At 38.4% G+C, this 20724-nt stretch overlaps 1 long non-coding RNA gene across 2 annotated transcripts in view; it reads right to left on the bottom strand.

Annotated features, from left to right (window-relative positions):
• Positions 1-20126, bottom strand: part of LOC139186153 (uncharacterized) — a 31812-nt gene extending 11686 nt beyond the window's left edge. Inside the window, exons 1-2 of one of the 2 annotated variants that reach the window (XR_011569652.1) lie at positions 20060-20126; positions 19626-19714 (exon numbers count right to left, since the gene is read on the bottom strand). This is a non-coding gene — a long non-coding RNA (uncharacterized lncRNA). The remainder of the gene's footprint in view (positions 1-19625; positions 19715-20059) is intronic. The other variant, XR_011569653.1, reaches the window with a different exon arrangement.
• Positions 20127-20724: the final 598 nt, after the last annotated feature.

The following is a 20724-nucleotide window of genomic DNA, read 5'->3' as shown; positions in this document are numbered from 1 at the left end:
GAAAGAAATTGGAAAATGCAATGTTTGAGGAAATAAAATTTTAAATCAGAGAAAAGTAGAATATTTATAATTTAAATTATTCAGAATTATCTTTCCAAATGGATTAGGTTTATTTTAAATAAAAGAAAAATAAAAACTTTGACCAGTTCTTTCCAATCACTTTTGTTTGTGGACAAACTTACAGGTAAATTTGTTACCTGGAACATTTTTTCTTTACCAAAAATAATATATATATATATATATATATATATATATATATATATATATATCACACAGATAAGAATAAGACTAAATATTCTATTAATTTATCCATTAAAGCTAATAGCTATGAAGATTGGAATTTCTTAAAAACTTTTAAAATGAAATTAAAAAAATTTTTTTTGCTTTTCTGTACAGGCTAATTTTGCCTTTTCTAGGGCTTCCCTGATGGTTCAGTTGGTAAAGAATCCGCCTGCAATGCGGGAGATCAGGGTTTGATCCCTGGGTTGGGAAGATCCCCTGGAGAAGGAAAAAGCCAGCTACTAGAGTATTCTGGCCCGGAGAATTCCACAGACATATAGTCCCTGGGGTCACAAAGAGTCTGACACGACTGAGCGACTTTCACTTCCAACACTGCTTTTAAGATCAGTTTTCAACCCTGCTCTTCATTTACATTTGCTCACTAAAGCCACAGGTCCCCAGATGGCAGTTCCTTCATGTACATCACTTTTAGAGAAATTCCATGCCCTTTAAAGCTGCACATGATACATATCTAACTCCTTCCCATTAATTTCTTTTCAAATGAATAACTGAAGGCAGAGTATCATTTCATAACTGTATTTATAACTTATTTTTATGTAAGTCTTGGAGTTCTTCAATCTCAACCCATGTGTTAATCTTTTCTAATTTCATAGTATTAGAACCTAGTTGCTGTGTTCTAGGGAGAAGGCAATGGCACCCCACTCCAGTACTCTTGCCTGGAAAATCCCATGGATGGAGGAGCCTGGTGGGCTGCAGTCCATGGGGTCGCTATGAGTCGGACACGACTGAGCGACTTCACTTTTACTTTCCACTTTCATGCATTGGAGAAGGAAAGGGCAACGCACTCCAGTGTTCTTGCCTGGAGAATCCCATGGATGGAGAAGCCTGGTGGGCTGCAGTCCATGAGGTCGCAGAGTTGGACATGACTGAAGCGACTTAGCAACAGCAGCTGTGTTCTAAGAAGCACAGGGTTGATATAAGTTCCCTTGAGCTGACAGTGGGATCTGCACAGGCATGGAAGTATAGATTTGTGAATGAACAGATAAAGAAATGGGTGAAACTGTTTGGATTTAACCAGAGAAATTTTATTTACACAGAAAACAGAAATGATCTTCTAAAAGTGATCTTAAAGAAGGTTTACTCTAGTTCACAGTGAAATCTCTTAAATCGAAATCAGATTTCTATCTCAATGACCGTTTGTCTCCTTGGTTTGCTGTTCTTTGAAATGTCAGATCAAATTTCTTAGAAGGTGTTTGTTTGTTTGCTGTGAGTCAAAGTGCTTTTCCTGAGTGCCCTTTGTCAATATCTTGTTTTGGCGGACAGCTGTACCCCCTTATCTGGGGGGGCATGTTGCCCAAGACCCCCCGTGGATGACTGAAGCCAGGGATAGCACCAAACCCTATATATACTATGCCTTTTTCCTATACATACATATCTAGGATAAATTTATAAATTGTGCACTGTAAGAAATTAATACTAAGAACCAATTACAAAACAGAGCAATTTTAACAATATACTGTAATTAAAGTTATATGAATGCAAACTATATTACTGTCCAAATTTACAGCTTTGTTCATCTTAACTAACCCTCATCAAGCACTGTGGCAATAAATTTTGCAGTTTGAATGGGATAGCAAAACAAGCACAAAGTTTTTTTGCTTCTTCACAATTTCATAGATACAAGTTTTATTCTTACGTAGATCTTAGCATTAGCAACCACAATATACCTTTTTTTTTTTTTTCCCTTTGGGTAGTCTAGGACTTTCACCTCTTTACTTACAATAAGCACTTTATGGCTTCTCATTGGCATATCTGAATTGCCAGCATCACTGCTCTTGCCCTTTGGGGCCATTATTAGGTAAAATAAGGGTCCCTTGAACACGAGCACTGCAACATTTAATCTGATGATTCAGCAGCTACTAAGCTACTACTAGTAAGGATGTGCTGGATAAAGAGATGTTTGACATTCTAGGCAGAAGGGAGCAGGTCAAGTGGGATTTGATCACCTTACTTAGAATGGCTTACAATTTTAAATTTATGAATTATTTCTTGAATTTTTCATTTAATATTTTCAAATTGCAGTTGACTATGAGTAACTGAAATTGCAGAAAGTGATACTATGGGTTTGGCGGGGGGGGGGGGGGGTCGGTGTGATTGTACTTGCTTAATTCCAAGTATCTAAACCTATATTCTAATCACCACATGTTATCTTAACTGTCAAATGTATTATTGATTGTTGAGAAATATCTTGCCTGAAGAATGACTCCCATTCTTCACTTTGATAGAAATAAAACTTTTTTTTCTGCTAAAATTACAAGATCTGACATATTAATCGTATCTTTAAGTATCAACTAATACAAAGAATAATTTGAACCCTGAACTGCTTCTGCGTAATTATAAAATTAAACATAAATTTTGGAAAGTAAAATAATATTAGTTTTTATTTTTAAAATCCCATTTACTTGCTACAGTGGTGGAAATAAAGTCACTCAAATGCAAGAAGAACCAGTCTTTAAGTGAATACAGCTTCTGAATCTGAAAAGCCAGGTTCCAATCCAGTATCACTGTTTTATCATCAGTATGACCTCAATCAAGTTACTTGACTTCAACTTATTAATCTCTAAAACAGTCTGAAAATTTTCTTCCTCTGAGGTTGTGAAAATCAAGTGGAATAATGGAGCACAATCTCTGTCTGGAGTTAGAATAAATGAAGAACATGAAAAATATTTTTATAAGACAGTATTTGACAAGAACCAGAGTTAAAATGTAAATATATCATGGGTAACATTAACAGTCATGAACATGGTAAACTGTATTTGTTTAGCATGGTTCCACCTTGGAACACAGACGTACTGAGGACAGAAGCTGTTGATTTTTGATAGTATCCTTGAGGGTCGGTGAAGGGAGGACAAATAAGCCCCATGAGTTATTTGACTTGAGGTCTTGTCAGGAGACCCCCCTTGCATTTCTGGAACCTGAAAAGGAGACACACAGATTTCAACAACTTCTCCTGTGGGATACTGCAGTTTGGTGAGGGCAGGCCTACTGTGACATAGTCATACACTAATATACTTCATTAAAAAGGGTCACCCCCAAGGTAAAACTTTGAATGGTAGAGAGAATAAATCTAAGATTATCATCAATAGTAAAAAAAAAAAAAAAAAAAAGGAACAGGTATCCTATAGAAACATGATTCTTACAGAAAAGGAACAGACACTCACTCCATAAAAAGCATGTCTTGCCCCATTAAAGACTATATTGATTTGTTGTTATTTAGTCGCTACATCGTGTCCAACTCTTTTGAGATCCTGTGGACTGTAGCTCACCAGGATTCTCTGTCCTTGAGATTTCCCAGGCATGAATACTGGAGTGGATTTTGTTTCTTTCTCCAGGGGATCTTCCTGACCGAGGGATCAAACCCAGGCCTTCTACACTAGCAGACGAGTTATTTACCACTGAGCCATGTGGGAAGCCCATACTTAAAGCCAAATCAGATGTTAGTTCAGTAACGGTAGTAGGACACACTTCAAATATTTTTCAAAGGGCTAATATGAACTGCCATACAACCCAGCAATCCCACTGCTGGGCATACACACCGAGGAAACCAGAATTGAAAGAGACACGTGTACCCCAATGTTCATCACAGCACTGTTTACAAAAACTAGGACATGGAAGCAACCTAGATGTCCATCAGCAGATGAATGGATAAGAAAGCTGTGGTACATATACACAATGGAAGAATACTCAGGTATTAAAAAAGAACACATTTGAATCAGTTCTAATGAGGTAGAAGAAACTGGAGCCTATTATACAGAGTGAAATAAGTCAGAAAGAAAAACACCAATATAGTATACTAACGCTTATATATGGAATTTAGAAAGATGGGAACAATGACCCTATATGCGAGACAGCAAAAGAGACACAGATATAAAGAACAGACTTTTGGGCTCTGTGGGAGAGGGCGAGGGTGGGATGATTTGAGAGAATAGCATTGAATCATGTATATTATCATATGTGAAATAGATCGCCAGTCCAGGTTCAATGCATGAGACAGGGCGCTCAGGGCTGGTGCACTGGGATGACCCTGAGGGATGGGATGGGGAGGGAGGTGGGAGGGGGGGTTAGGATGGGGAACACGTGTACACCCATGGCTGATTCATGTCAGTGTATGGCAAAAACCACCACAATATTGTAAAGTAATTAGCCTCCAATTAAAATAAATACATTGATTTACAAAAAAAGGGCTGCTGCTGGTGCTGCTGCTAAGTTGCTTCAGTCGAGTCTGATTCTGTTCGACCCCATAGACGGCAGCCCACCAGGCTCCGCCATCCCTGGGATTCTCCAGGCAAGAACACTGGAGTGGGTTGCCATTTCCTTCTCCAATGCATGAAAGTGAAAAGTGAAAGTGAAGTCGCTCAGTAGTGTCCGACTCTTAGCGACCCCATGGACTGCGGCCCACCAGGCTCCTCCATCCATGAGATTTTCCAGGCAAGAGTACTGGAGTGGGATGCCATTGCCTTCTCCAAAAAAGCCTGCTGCTGCTGCTGCTGCTGCTAAGTCGCGTCAGTCGTGTTAGACTCTGTGCGACCCCATAGACGGCAGCCCACCAGGCTCCCCCGTCCCTGGGATTCTCCAGGAAAGAACACTGGATTGGGTTGCCATTTCCTTCTCCAATGCATGAAAGTGAAAAGTGAAAGTGAAGTCGCTCAGTCGTGTCCGACTCCTAGCGACCCCATGGACTGCAGCCCACCAGGCTCCTCCATCCATGGGATTGATTTTCCAGGCAACAGTACTAGAGTGGGGTGCCATTGCCTTCTCTGACAAAAAAGGCTAATATGTATTAAAATATGGTAGCCTTTTTCATCTTTATGGCTTCTTTAATTACTCTTTTTTAATTGAATGTGTCTAAGATGTATTGCATGAATGATGCTGTGAGATACTCCACTCCAAACAGATGCTGTTTCACACAGAGATAGTCATGATCACCAACTGACTATAAAAGCTCAGAGGACACTTGAAAGAGCACAGAATTGCTTTTCCATTTTAGGAAAAATTTAGTAGGATTGTGGAATATTTTTTGCTAAATCAATATCAAATCCACACCTCACATCATATGAAAACAGCACCCACTCTAAAAACATAGGCTTTGTATAAAGCAGCTTTTATGTATGCGATTCACTACTTTTTTCAAGATTGAACCAATACAAACAGAACTTCATGAACAAAACTCACTTTTTTCATAATGCAAAATATCTCATAGAGTTTTTTGCTTTGATAATTTGTTGAAATCATAATATTTTCTATTTGGATTAAATAAAATATACTATTATTTTAATTTCATCTAAGTTTTTTTAAATACAGATATTAGAAAGTTTAAAATTAAACAAATTATTATTTGTTGAATATCTTTTTACGTGAATGTGTGTGGGAGTCTTACCAAATTCCTTTTCTCTTTTATGATCTAATCTTCCTTGCATTAATCAGTTAATGTGCTGTTACATGGATAGAGTGTTCTAAGGGTCAGCCATCCTTACTCTTGAATGCCTCGACCCAACATAATCATATGTTTTTAATCTATAACACAGGATTGGTCCAATAATATTTTACTTACATCTAAATGACTGCCAACTGATATGACTAGTGTGTAACTTTTCCCTCTTGTTCTGTCCTTCCTGGGTATTGGTGTGAAGGTAACACTAGCCTAATACAGTGAAAAGCTAGCCTGACAAATCTTATGAATAGATATTTTGCTCAAGATAAAATTTGTTAAGTGATCAAAGAATCATTAATATTTTCTAATTTTACTTGTATCAGTTTTGATAATGTAAACTCTTGTAGTTAGCATTTTTTTCTTCTACATTATTTAAGTGACTTGTCCTTTCAAGAATTTCTCAATCTAGAATTAGCTAATATCCTATAACAAATCATAATGGAAAATAATTTATGTAAAAGTTAATGTGTATTTATGTATAACAGAATCAATTTGCTGTACAGCAGTAATTAACACATTGTAAATCAGTTATACTACAATATAATAAAATATGTTTAAATAATTTTAGTATGTGACTTTTTGCTAGAAAAATTTTCTCTTTAACACCTTCTATGAATAACAATGGAAAAGAAATGCAAAAAAGCAAAATGGCTGTCTGGGGAGGCCTAACAAATAGCTGTGAAAAGAAGAGAAGCGAAAAACAAATGAGAAAAGGAAAGATATAAACATCTGAATGCAGAGTTCCAAAGAATAGCAAGAAGAGATAAGAAAGCCTTCTTCAGCGATCAATGCAAAGAAATAGAGGAAAACAACAGAATGGGAAAGACTAGGGATCTCTTCAAGAAAATCAGAGACACCAAAGGAATATTTCATGCAAAGATGGGCTCGATAAAGACAGAAATGGTATGGACCTAACAGAAGCAGAAGATATTAAGAAGAGATGGCAAGAATACACAGAAGAACTGTACAAAAAAGATCTTCACGACCCAGATAATCACGATGGTGTGATCACTGACCTAGAGCCAGACATCCTGGAATGTGAAGTCAAGTGGGCCTTAGACAGCATCACTACGAACAAAGCTAGTGGAGGTGATGGAATTCCAGTTGAGCTATTCCGAATCCTGAAAGATGATGCTGTGAAAGTGCTGCACTCAATATGCCAGCAAATTTGGAAAACTCAGCAGTGGCCACAGGACTGGCAAAGGTCAGTTTTCATTCCAATCCCAAAGAAAGGCAATGCCAAAGAATGCTCAAACTACCAGACAATTGCACTCATCTCACACGCTAGTGAAGTAATGCTCAAAATTCTCCAAGCCAGGCTTCAGCAATACATGAACCGTGAACTTCCAGATGTTCAAGCTGGTTTTAGAAAAGGCAGAGGAACCAGAGATCGAATTGCCAACATCTGCTGGATCATGGAAAAAGCAAGAGAGTTCCAGAAAAGCATCCATTTCTGCTTTATGGACTGTGCCAAAGCCTTTGACTGTGTGGATCACAATAAACTGTGCAAAATTCTGAAAGAGATGGGAATACCAGACCACCTGACCTGCCTCTTGAGAAATCTGTATGCAGGTCAGGAAGCAACAGTTAGAATTGGACATGGAACAACAGACTGGTTCCAAACAGAAAAGGAGTTCATCAAGGCTGTATATTGTCACCCTGTTTATTTAACTTCTATGCAGAGTACCTCATGAGAAGGTACTCTTCTGATACTCATCTGGTACTCTGATGAATAACAATTAAACTAAACTTTCAAATTCTTTTGTTTTGTTATTTTTCAATTGTATTTTTTAGTATGTGTCATTAAATCTTCAGTTCAGTTCAGTTCAGTCGCTCAGTCGTGTCCGACTCTTTGCGACCCTATGAATCTCAGCACGCTAGGCCTCCCTTTCCATCACCAACTCCCGGAGTTCACTCAAACTCATGTTCATCAAGTCAGTGATGCCATCCAGCCATCTCATCCTCTGTCGTCCCCTTCTCCTCCTGCCCCCAATCCCTCCCAGCATCAGAGTCTTTTCCAATGAGTCAACTCTTCGCATGAGGTGGCCCAAGTACTGGAGTTTCAGCTTTAGCATCATTCCTTCCAAAGAAATCCCAGGGCTCATCTCCTTCAGAATGGACTGGTTAGATCTCCTTGCAGTCCAAGGGACTCTCAAGAGTCTTCTCAACCACCACAGTTCAAAAGCATCAATTCTTCGGCACTCAGCCTTCTTCACAGTCCAACTCTCACATCCATACATGACCACAGGCAAAACCATAGCCTTGACTAGACGAACCTTTGTTGGCAAAGTAATGTCTCTGCTTTTGAATATGCTCTCTAGGTTGGTCATAACTTTCCTTCCAAGGAGTTAGCGTCTTTTAATTTCATGGCTGCAGTCACTATCTGCAGTGATTTTGGAGCCCAAGAAAATAAAGTCTGACACTATTTCCACTGTTTCCCCATCTATTTGCCATGAAGTGATGGGACCAGATGCCATGATCTTAGTTTTCTGAATGTTGAACTTTAAGCCACCTTTTTCCCTCTCCTCTTTCACTTTTGTCAAGAGGCTTTTTAGTTCCTCTTCACTTTCTGCCATAAAGGTGGTGTCATTGATCATAATGTTGTGTATTTAAAATTTCCACCATATAAGATATCTTCGGAAGGACTGAAGCTGAAGCTCCAATACTTTGACCTGGTGCAAACAGCCAACTCATTGGGAAAGCCCCTGATGCTGGGAAAGACTGAAGGCAAAAGGAGAAGAGGATGGGACAGGATGAGATAGGTGGATGGCATCACTGACTCAGTGGACATGTCTGAGCAAACTCTGGGAGAAAGTGAAGGACAGGGAGGCCTGGCCTGCTGTAGTCCACGAGGTTACAGAGTCAGACGTGATTTAGAGACCGAACAACAACAACAAAAATATCTTAGTAAACTCCTCTTACTTATAATAATATCACTGTGGTTAGAGCTGTGGTGAATATTTTTTTTATATGCCTAAACAATACAGTCTTCACAAAGGTTCCCTGACCTCATTTTATCTTTATATTTCAGATAAACATTCTAATTCCCAGACTTGGTCATCATTGTATTTGCTATTATCTTATTAAGTCAGTGTCTAACATTGCCTTAATTTTTTTAATTGGTAGAGTGATTTGATTCCAACTTTTTTTACTAATATTAATATTGCATATATAATGTTTATATACAGCAATGGAAAAATCTACTATATATTTCTACTACTAATTCTCATATTTTTCCACTAACTTTTTTTCCTGTGGATATGTTCTCTTCCTGTATTTGCTGATGACTTATTACTGGAGAAATATCTGTGGTAGTTTTGTCAGTTTTTGTCGTGTTAAACATTTTTATGCTAATTGCTCTGCTCAACACTTCCTGGACCGTGCATGTATTATACATTCCACATCCAATGTCAAGTCTTGGATAATATATTTTTGAGAAGGGTATTTTATTTTATATCATCTTTTGGGCCTAGAACAGAAAAGACATGTTCCTCCTGATAAGTTGGCAGAACTTTCTTAGAGGCTAATTCATTAATTTATTCCATTGTATTTAGTGACCACCTCAATTTTCCTACTTTACGGGCTAAAGATTTTTCTGTATTTTGTTTGTTCCCCAAACCTTTGAATATTTAAACATCCTGAGAATGGCCAAACAGAGACCCATCTTAACACTCTTTTTTTACAGTTACCTTTTCATCTTTATCCTTTGGGAATTTCCCCCACTTTTTGTGTGTGCCATTTCAGTTAATCCTTTATAAGATCATGTATCACAGTTTACCCAGCATTTTCAGATGTTTTATTATTATATAAAACATGTTTCTTTGCAAGAACTTTACTTTCCCGATCCTCATTCAATTTACTCATTTAAAATCCAGCACCATGGCATCTGTTTTCTCTAACGCTTTCTAAAATGGCTCCCATGCTGATTAATTTTCCCTGTCAACCTGACTAGACTAACAGGTACCCAGGTATTTGGTCAATCATGTCAAGATGTCACTGTAAGGATATTTTAAGATGAGATTAACATTTAAATCAATAAACTTTGAGAAAACAGATTATTCTCCAAGATGTGGGTCGACCTCATCTAATCACTTGAAGATCTTAAGAAAAACACTGATCTTCCCCAGAGAAAGATCAAATTCTGCCAGCAAACAGTAACATCTGTTCTTCCCTGGGTCTCTAGGCTCATGGTTTACCTCATCGATTTTGGACTTGCCAGCCTCCACAATAATGTAAGTCAGCTCCTTAAAATCATTCAGTCTCTCTGTGTACACACACACACACACACACACACACACACGGATACACCTGCCAATGCAGGAGATGAGGAAGATGCGGATTCGATCCCTGAGTTGGAAAGATCTCTTGGAGAAAGAAATGGCAACCCACTCCAGTAATCTTGCTTGGGAAATCCCATAGACAGAAGAGCCTGGCCTGCTACAGACCATGGGGTCACAAACAAATCAGACATGACTAAGCAACTGAGCACTCATGCAGATGTGTACAGTATATATGTCTATATGCACTGATTCAGCTTTCCTGCCTCAAATTTGTAAAATCATAAAGTGAATGTGGAAAATACCTATGACTCTATATGCTGTTTTAACAATATTTTTTAATCTCTCAGCATACTTCCTTAGGTCATAAAATTCCAGAGTTGAAGGTTCAATCAAACGTTCAGGCCACTTGTCCCAATTCCACCTCCTTGATTTTGAAGCACTGTATCTGCACTGCCCAAACTGCTTCATCTCTCAGTTTTGCTGAATTTTTCCATTCTCATTAGCATACATATTTTCAACTAGATGGTGTTTATTACATTTTTTGAAAGGACTTCAATTGTCAAGCAAGGGAGGGTGGGGTGTTTCACCTAGTCCTATCTGATATGCTTACCACCAGATTGAAGTCTGTGTACAAAAATGTGGTCAAAAATCTAATCTAATTTGGCTAAATCTTCAAAAAGCTACTGAAAAAAGCATAGCGATGGTACTAATAACATAGAAAGTAAATATATTCTGTTCTCAAATACACGTCAGTGAATCACTGGATGCATTTTTCTGCATCCATTTTACTTTCCTTTGTTCAAAAATGCTCTCACTTGTACTTACGGCAATGGTATCCATATCTTTGGGATAGCTGTTAATGAATATGGAGTCTAACACAAGTTTGCGTCCCCTTTTAGTGTTAAATTTTGTGATAATCATAATGTATAAATGCCATTTTAATTTATTTTTAGGTGTAACTCTATTTTCCATGACAAATATGTGTATTATGTAAACCACAAAATATTAACTTGACTCTTATTTTTTTTCAGTTTTAAGATTTAAGCAATCTGACAGTTTTCCCTTAAACTGAGTAACATAAAAGGAAGATTTTTTTTGCAATAATTTAACTTTAGTAAATGGAAGCTTTTTTTGTTAATAATTTAACTTTCTTTCTTGTGCTTAAATTCTTACCTGTGATTCTTTTGTACCAAATGCTATTTATAAAGCTGGTGTATTGGTTACCATTAACAAGCTACAATGGTTAACTTTTTTCCCTAATTCATACCTGGGGGTTAAAGATTTCAAATTAAATTAGTCATGATCTAAAAGTAATTAAAAGTCATATCCATTTCCAAAGGTTGTCTCATCTTTCATTGCTGACTTCTTAAAGAAAACAGTAAATGCTCTAACAGCTTGGGTTAAATATCTTTTATAAAATCTGACAATTGTTTAGCTAAACCAAGTTCTTCCCCTGGCAATAATCAAACTCCATTTAGACTGTTTAAGCAGCTGAACTGCAGAGATAAATGTAGAAAGACCCCCACATGAGCTAACCTTGTCTTTAAAATGAACAGAGAAGAAATCCCAGGCAGGATTCATTATTTGTAAAATCATGTAATGCCAAGATTACTTATTTTCTAACTGGTTTTTATTTCTGCTGCATAAGAAAGAATCTTAATTTCTATTCCAAGAGTTACCCAACACCCTGTGATCTCTCCATGTTTCCACAAAGATTGAAAACAGGAAGAAATAAATAAAATCCAATATCACTTGATTGTTTCTTCCTTCTTGAAGAAGCACATGGATAAAAGTCATGGACATTGGTGTCAGTGAAACACTGAGAGAGAAAATCCTTCTCAATGTATATGGTTAATTCCTTTGTGTGTGTGTGTGTGTGTGTGTGCTTCTTCCAAATACAGCCGAGCTTTACATTGTAATACAGAGACGGGGAACAGTACATCATATTTGAAAACTAATTACAGGACAGTGGAGAGCTCTGTTTTTTCTCACTGTTTCTTTGTACCTGATGCATCTCCTATCAGGACGCTTCCATAAGCCTCTTATCCTTATTCATCAGAGAGCAGATAGAATTAAAACCACAATCACAGAAAACTAATCAAACTGGTCACATAGACCACAGCCTTGTCTAAATCAGTGAAACTATGAGCCATGCCATGTGGGGTCACCATAGATGGACAGGTCATGGTGGAGGGTTCTGACAAAATGTGGTCCACTGGAGAAGGGAATGGCAAACCACTTCAGTATTCCTGCCTTGAGAACCCCATGAACAGTATGAAAAGACAAAAAGATAGGACACTGAAAGATGAACTCCCCAGGTGGGTAGGTGCCCAATATACTACTGGAGATCGGTGGACAAATAACTCCAGAAAGACTGAAGAGACAGAGCCAAAGTTAAAACAACGCCCACTTGTGGATGTGACCGGTGACAGAAGCAAGGTCCGATGCTGTAAAGAGCAATATTGCATAGGAACCTGGAATGTTAGGTCCATAACCTCAGAAATGCAGATGACACCACCCTTATGGCAGGAAGCAAAGAAGAGTTAAAGAGCCTTTTGATGAAAGTGAAAGAGGAGAGTCAAAAAGTTGGCTTAAAACTCACTTTCAGAAAACTAAGTTCATAGCATCCGGCCCCATCACTTCATGGCAAATAAATGGGGAAACAGTGGAAACAGTGTCAGACTTTATTTTTGGGGCTCCGAAATCAGTGCAGATGGTGACCGCAGCCATGAAATTAAAAGACACTTGCTCCTTGGAAGAAAATCTATGACCAACCTAGACAGCATATTCAAAAGCAGAGGCAACAAATGTCCGTCTAGTCAAAGCCATGGTTTTTCCAGTAGTTATGTATGGATGTGAGTGTTGAACTATAAAGAAAGCTGAGCACCAAAGAATAGATGCTTTTGAACTGTGTTGTTAGAGAAGACTCTTGAGAGTTCTGTGGACTGCAATGAGCTACAACCAATCCATCCTAAAAGAAATCAGTCCTGAATATTCATTGGAAGGACTGATGCTGAAGCTGAAACTCTAATACTTTGGCCACCTGATAGGAAGAACTGACTCACTGGAAAAGACCCTGATGCTGGGCAAGATTGAAGGCAGGAGGAGAAGGAGATGACAGAGGATGAGATGGTTGGCTGGCATTACCGACTTGATGGGCATGAGTTTGAGGAAGCTCTGGGAGTTGGTGATAGACAGGGAAGTCTGGCTTGCTGCAGTCCATGGAATCACAAAGAGTCGGACATGACGAGCAACTGAACTGAACTGAGCTCTAAGAATTTGTCAAATTTTCACTGACTCTACACAGCCCAGAATAGTTGATCCTTCTTTTCCTTGAAGGGATTTAGTGAATCCTAAAGTTTTATTTTAAAATATAATTTGGAGATAGCCAGTTATGTTTATCAATTCAAACTTATCTATGAAATATTTGTCCTGGGCTTCATTTTAAGAGTATCCTACATATGCAATTTAACATTGCACCTTCTTAAGATTGTAAAGAATCATAAGATGTCAGAGCACAAAGAGACCACAGTGAATTATTTAATTTCAACTCCTAAAATGAAGGAGTCAGGGCTAGGCAACAGAAGAGCTGGGATAAAGCAGGATAGGCCTTCAAAAAACTATCCTTGAATGAACCAACATATGACCTTGTAAATGAAACTTAATGCCCCTGATTTAGAGTCTGTGTATGTGTGTGAAAGTTATTCAGTTGTGTCCTATTCTTTACAACCCCATGGACTGTAGCCCACCAAGCTCCTCTGTCTATAGAATTCTCCTGGCAAGAATACTGGAGTGGGTAGCCATTCCCTTCTCCAGGGGATCTTCTTGACCCAGGCACCAAACCTGGGTCTCCTGCTGCCGTTGCTGCTGCTGCTGCTGCTGCTAAGTCGCTTCAGTTGTGTCTGATTCTGTGCGACCCCATAGACTGCAGCCCACCAGGCTCCCCCATCCCTGGGATTCTCCAGGCAAGAACACTGGAGTGGGTTGCCATTTTCTTCTCCAATGCATGAAAGTGAAAAGTGAAAGTGAAGTCGCTCAGTCGTGTCTGACTCTTTGTGACCCCATGAACTGCAGCCTACCAGGCCCCTCCGTCCATAGGATTCTCCAGGCAAGAGTATATTATATACTGGCTTCCTTTGTTTTCTATATCTTAATTTCCCTTCTATAGAGGTCATGTTCATTTCAACCTTCATTCTTCAGCAGAAAATGATCATTAAGAAATGTTGAATTAAAATCTATAAATTGATTATAGTCAACAAATTAAGCTTCTAAAGTATATTTAATGTACTGATTTTTTAAAAATATTTTAATATTTACCTCTTCATTGCTAGTGTGTGCTAGAAATATAGATATCTTTGGTGGAAATACTGATTTTGCTTGTTCACATGTCCTTTCATTTTTGAAAGCCTTTTCTTAAAGCAGCATAATTTTCACTACTGTTTCTAATACGAGATCATATAGAAAAAATATTTATATGCATTTTTGAAATTTTATAACACATATTTTCCAAATGTCACATCTACAGTCTATTAAAAACAAACAAACAAACAGGAAGAGGTGTTTTATTTTGGAAGAGGTAGGCCCTATTATTTAAAGACAGCATAGAACTATTACTGTCTGAGGAGCTTTCTCTTCAAACGAACATTAACCAATACCTTATGTCTTATGTCTCATCATTTTAAAGTCTTATTTTAAAGTGTTTTGCTTATTAAAGTTCAGATGAAATGCAGGTAAGTGTACTACACCCATTAATACACATTGATATCACTCCAAATAGTTTTAATGCTACTAGTCAAGCTACTCTCATCATTTACTGAAAACATATAAGCAGGCACTGGTCATAGTGCTTTGTATGTGATAACATACTTAATCATCACAGATATCGTATTTAATCATACATCCTAGGAAGCAAGTATTACTTTTATCTCAACTCTCCAGATGAAGAAATTTGAGCCCCAGAGAGATTAAGTAAACTTGCCAGATGTCACACAGCTGCCTAGACGAAGAGTTAAGATTCAAATCTTGGCAGTTTGGTGCAGCTCTGTTATCATTGTGTTAGGTAGAATTTGATCTGCAAGGTAGAATCACTATGAGGGAATACAATTTAAAGAACACATTGTAATAACTAGCCTTTATTATGTTATGGAAACCAGTTAAACAGTCTATGCTATGGTTGTGACTTCTGCAACTAGTATTGGATCTGAAATCAAGACGCCCAAGAGGAGGAAGGCACAGTGGAAGGGGATTAAAGGAGAGAAAGGTAAAACTGCAACCCAAGTCTGCCTCTCTGCCTCCAGCCTTCCAGGTGAGCGTGTCTCACACAATTACCAGGTGTCCTTCATAAGGAGCTGTAGGCACATGCTTATCCAGGAGTTGGAAGACTGAGGGAAGACATCAGAGTTCTCAGAGAACCAACAGGATAGAAATAGATACAGCTAAAGAAATATATTTATTATAGGGGTTGACTCGTGTGATTGCAGAGACAGACAAGTCTAGGATCTGTGTTTGCAAGGTGGAGAACAAGGGAAGCCAGAGGGCTAATTCAGTCCCAGTGTGAAGGCCTGAGAACTAGAGAACCAAGGGTGTGTGTCTAAGTCCGAGTTCAAAGGCTTAAGAATGAGGGTGGGGAGGTGATGGCGTAAGTCTCAGTCAAGTCTGAAGGCCTGAGAACTGAGAAACCAGTGTCTGAGGGCAGGAGAAGACAGGTATCTCAACTCAAGCAAAAGAGCAATTTCTCCCTTCCTCTGCTTTTGTTCTATCTGAGCCCTCAATGGACCAGATGAGGCACCCCTGCATTGCTGAGGGTGATCTTTACTCATTCTATCAATTCAAATGTTTGTTTTCATCCAACCTTCAAAGCCTGACACAAACTAGCTTCAGCTTGTCAGTTCTTTGACCTCATCCTCTTAACTACTGTCTTCCCTGACTTCCTTTTTTTTTCTCCCACATATTGTTGTTGTGGCTGGTCAGTTGCTAAGCTGTGTCCAACTCTTTGTGACTCACGGGCTGTAGCACCCAGGCTTCCCTGTCCTTCACTAACTCCTGGAATTTGCTCAAGCTCATGTCCATTGACTCAGTGATGCCATCCAACCATCTCATCCTTTGTCGCCCACTTCTCCTTCTGTCCTCAATCTTTCTCAGCGTCAGAGTCTTTTCCCATGAGTCAGTTAGTTCTTCACATCAAGTGGCCAAAGGATTGGGGCTTCAGCTTTAGCATAGTCTTTCCAATGAATATTCAGGGTTGGTTTCTTCTGGGATTGATTAGGTTGATCTCCTTGCTGTCTGTCCAAGGGACTCTCAAGAGGCTACTCCAGCACCACAATTTGAAAGCATCAATCCTTTAGCACTCAGCCTTCTTTATAGTACAAATCTCACATCCTTACATGACTAGTGGAAAAATCATAATTTTGACTATATGCACATTTGTCGGCAAAGTGATGCCTCTGCTTTTTAATATACTGTCTAGGTTTGTCACAGCTTTAATTCCAAGGAACAAGCATCTTTTAATTTCATGGCTGCAGTCAACATTTGCAGTGGTTTTGGAGCCCAAGAAAATAAAAGCTGCCACTGTTTCCACTTTTCCTCCATCTATTTGCAATGAAGTGATGGAATTAGATGCCAGGATCTTAGTTTTATCAATGTTGAGTTTTCAGCAGGCTTTTTCACCCTCCTCTTTCACCCTCATCAAGAGACCCCTTAATTGATATTTGCTTTCTTTTTTTTTTTTCACATCACCTAGGCCAGACCACAGCTTTGTGAGTTCTCCAGACAATTATAGCCTCAGGGCCTTTGTCTGCACTTTTTTCTTTGCCTGGAACCCACTTCCCATGGATACATACATAGAACCACCTTCATTCCCTTCATGTTTCCGAACACATTCTGCCTCATAGCATGAGTTAATAGCCAATATTCAGTATTAATTTCCATCTTCCCTCATGGTTAATTGTCTCTTCCTAATGATAGCAATTTCTTTCTGTACTTAATATTTTATTCCTAATCTGGATGGTTCTTGACAAATGTTATCCACTCCTATAAATATTTAATGAATAAATGAACAAATAAAGAAATGAAAGCAATAAGTCTCAGAGGTTTTCAAATGGGAAATCCTTGCAGTAGTTGGATTTCTCTAAATTGTAGACAACCATTTTCTTCAATTGCAATAAAAAAGGAAATGGAGAGGTGAGTTACTGATGCATAACTGATGAGTTACTGATGAGTTACTGTTTTAGTTTTTAAAATGACTTTTAAAGAAGGCAATGGTAAACATATAGAATGACACTTCTCATTACCTTTAAGCCTACCATCTTCTCTGAATAATTTCTACATCACAGTATTTCTAGGTATGTTTTTAAAATATCCCATAAATTATAATTGTGAAAATAATTCCTGTCCATGAAACGTTTAGATAAATCCTCTTCATTTAATGAGCTGACTGCATCTGTGTATTACAGTTGAACCTCATATTTGCTTGACTAGAGAGCTCAGATATTGATTTTGCCCTGTTTAATAGTTAAATCTCTAGTTACTTCAGAGACTACTTACTTACCTTCATGATATCCACCCTTGGAGAAAAGAGATCAATAAGGCACTCCTGTCTGTGATCCTCAGAGTTGAATTTCTGCCATTTTCCCCAAAGGACACACATATCTGGAACTCATTTCCTCTTCGTTACAACAAAGCTAAGGTCCTTGGCCTTCGGGGAACTACTCAATATTAATTTGTTTAGTTAAGCTTTTACCTAACTGATGAGGTGGAAAGAGTAATTGAATTGGTAGCAAATTCTAATACATATTCATATTGCTGTACTTCTGAACATAGTCATACATTTCCACCACAGCTTCATTTTATTATTTAGATTTTACAATGATGACTACTCAGTATTTCCTTAAAATCTACCGTGAATGTATTTCTCATTTCTGAAATTCTATTTTTCAAACATCCTGGGCAGATTTTACAAGGCACAGCTAGGTTATTAAGGTTTCTGCTGTGTTATGCATTTAAATCCATCATGGGGTATTTTATACATTTACATTAGTAAAGAAAGAATCTGATGGGACATAATTTTGCTATAAAATAATAGCCATGCTGTCCTGAAAACCTAGTGTTACTATGGTTCTTCACTATATTTAAAAATACAACAGGAACCAAAGTGATATTTAGTTCAGTAGAAGACTACTAAACATGGGGCCTTCCATGGTCAAACATGATTTCATTCGAAAAATTATTTATTAGACGTATAGGAAAGCCAGTTGCATTATGACTTACCTGTTAAGTGAATAGAATTGGAAAAAAGTTGACTATAAGTTTTTTTTTTTTTTTAACGAATCGCCAGTCCAGGTTGGATGCAGGATACAGGAAGCTTGGGGCTGGTGCACTGAGATGACCCAGAGGGATGGTATGGGGAGGGAGGTGGGAGGGGGCTTCAGGATGGGGAACACGTGTACACCCGTGGCGGATGCATGTTGATGTATGGCAAAACCAATACAATATTGTAAAGTAAAAAAAATAATAATAATAATAAAAATATTAAAAATATTTTTTTTAGATTTCACAGAGTAAATTTGTATTTGATTAGGTTACTAAAATATGCAGTTTTATAACTGTTATAGAAAAATTCTACTTGACTGTGTTTCCAGTAAAAAATTCTGCAAATATTTTCCCAAGATACTTCAAAATAAACACTTCAAAGTAAATCTTTATGTGTTTTAAACACTTGAATGAGTACTCAGATTGAAGCTTTCAATTTATCTGATACAATGATGCTTTGTGAATAATGACATTCCCCCAAACTTTCTGTTTATAATCCAGAAAAGCCCAAAGACTTACACCACTTCCCTGACTAAGTTCCAGAATAAAGAGCCTGGAATTCTCACAGCAATGAGTCCACTCATGATACCAACATACTTTGTGGACGTCATGGAATTGCATTCAACTTATTGAGTCATCATTTCCCTATTGCTTTCCTCAATTTTATAGTTCAAGTAGAAACATAACAGAAGTATAGAAAAATTATAAAGGTATATTTATTTGACTTAATATGAATAGCAAAAGACTTATCTTGCAATAAAGTCCCACTAAATCCAGTCTGTGTGCTGCGGTCCATGCAGTCACAAAGTTGGACACATACGAGCAACTCAACAACAAACCTAAAGTCAAAACTAATGAATTCCTGCTCAGATGTTAAAAAAAAAAAAGCTTTGACATATATGCAATGTCTATGTGATGATATTTTCTTTTGCCAATTTTTGACAGAAAAATTATGCCCAGAATTTTGAAAATCTTCCATGGAGTTCACGTGCCCCTAATAAATTGTTGTTCAGTTGCTAAGTTGTGTTCCACTCTTTGTGAGCCCAAGGACTGCTGTGCTCTAGGCTTCCCTGTCCTTCTCCATCTCCCAGAGTTTGCTCAAACTCCTGTCTGTTGAGTCGATGATGCCGTCCAATCATCTCATCCCCTGTTGTCCCCTTCTCCTCTTGCCCTAAAAATTAATGACAGATCACTGGGCAGCCTAGATGAGTACATGACAGGATTGTTGCTGTTGTTCAATTGCTAACTCGTGTCCCACTCTTTGCGACCCCATGGACTGTAGCACACCAGGACTCCCTGTCCCTCACCATCTCCCGGAGTTCGCCGAAGTTCATGTCCACTGAATCAGTGATGCCATCAACCATCTCATCCTCTGTCGCCCCCTTCTCCTCCTGCCCTAAGAAATAATGACAGAGAATTGGGCAGGTCTAGTAGAGTACATGACTGGATAGTGTTTACTTAAACTGGAACATTTCTGTGTCCCATTTACCCCCAAGCTGAATAAGCCATAACACAATGGGCACCGACCAGTTCTCACAGGAGCTCAGAGTCTGCCATCTGCGTGATAGCTGAAAGTGGCCAAGTCTCGCTTTGTTGTGGCTGTATGCTGTTAGGCCACAGTTAATAACTGAGAATCCGGGTTGAAAGGAAGGACGGGCCCCTGGGATGTCATTCTCTTTATCGCGTCTGCGGAACTGCGCCCGAGCCCTCACCAGGTTTTCTGGGACTGACCCGTGTGTACCTTCTGTTGGTGCCGCTTCCCACTGGGTTAGTGATGTGCTTCTCTGCCCAGGAGGCCTGCATGCTCAATGCTCTTTGTGAAGCTGACACCAGGGCACACAAGGGCTTTTGTTGTACTGTTGGTGGCAGGCGGGGGTGGGGGGATGCTGACCATCTCAGTTAAACTCAGAGAAGCAGGAGAGACAGACAACTTATTGCATATTCTCCTGATTCAGATGATGCTTAAAGGTGATTCTATTCCCAGGGAAGGCAAAGGTCCCTACTTGGTTATGATCAGGATGGAATCCTTTTTATACAATATGAGCCTGGTGACTTCAGATGACTCCCGAAATAAGAACAGCCCTGCCTTGATTAACCAATGGCAAATGAAGATTTACATCATTGATCATGCTTCTTGTCTTTTATCATGAGAAATAAGCAGCATTTGCCCAATTTTTCTAGTTATCCTAGACAGGGAAAAAAATAATACCATAGTGGTAATTGATCACATATTTTAGAAAAATTTAGAAAGCATTAATGACTATTTGAAAATGTCCCTTGGCATTATTCACTATTCTATGCTCCCCTCCCACAAAAATAGATTTAAGGAAAACAAGAATATCTTCAAAACGGCTCTCCCCGTTATTTTGTTTTTAATTCTTTGTAAATGTCTTTAACCATAATAGG

This window comes from Bos indicus, chromosome 12 (genome assembly GCF_029378745.1).
Source record: "Bos indicus isolate NIAB-ARS_2022 breed Sahiwal x Tharparkar chromosome 12, NIAB-ARS_B.indTharparkar_mat_pri_1.0, whole genome shotgun sequence".
NCBI lineage: Eukaryota > Metazoa > Chordata > Mammalia > Artiodactyla > Bovidae > Bos > Bos indicus.
The sequence above is the reverse complement of the archived record's forward strand: the minus strand, read 5'-3'. Positions and strand labels throughout refer to the sequence as shown.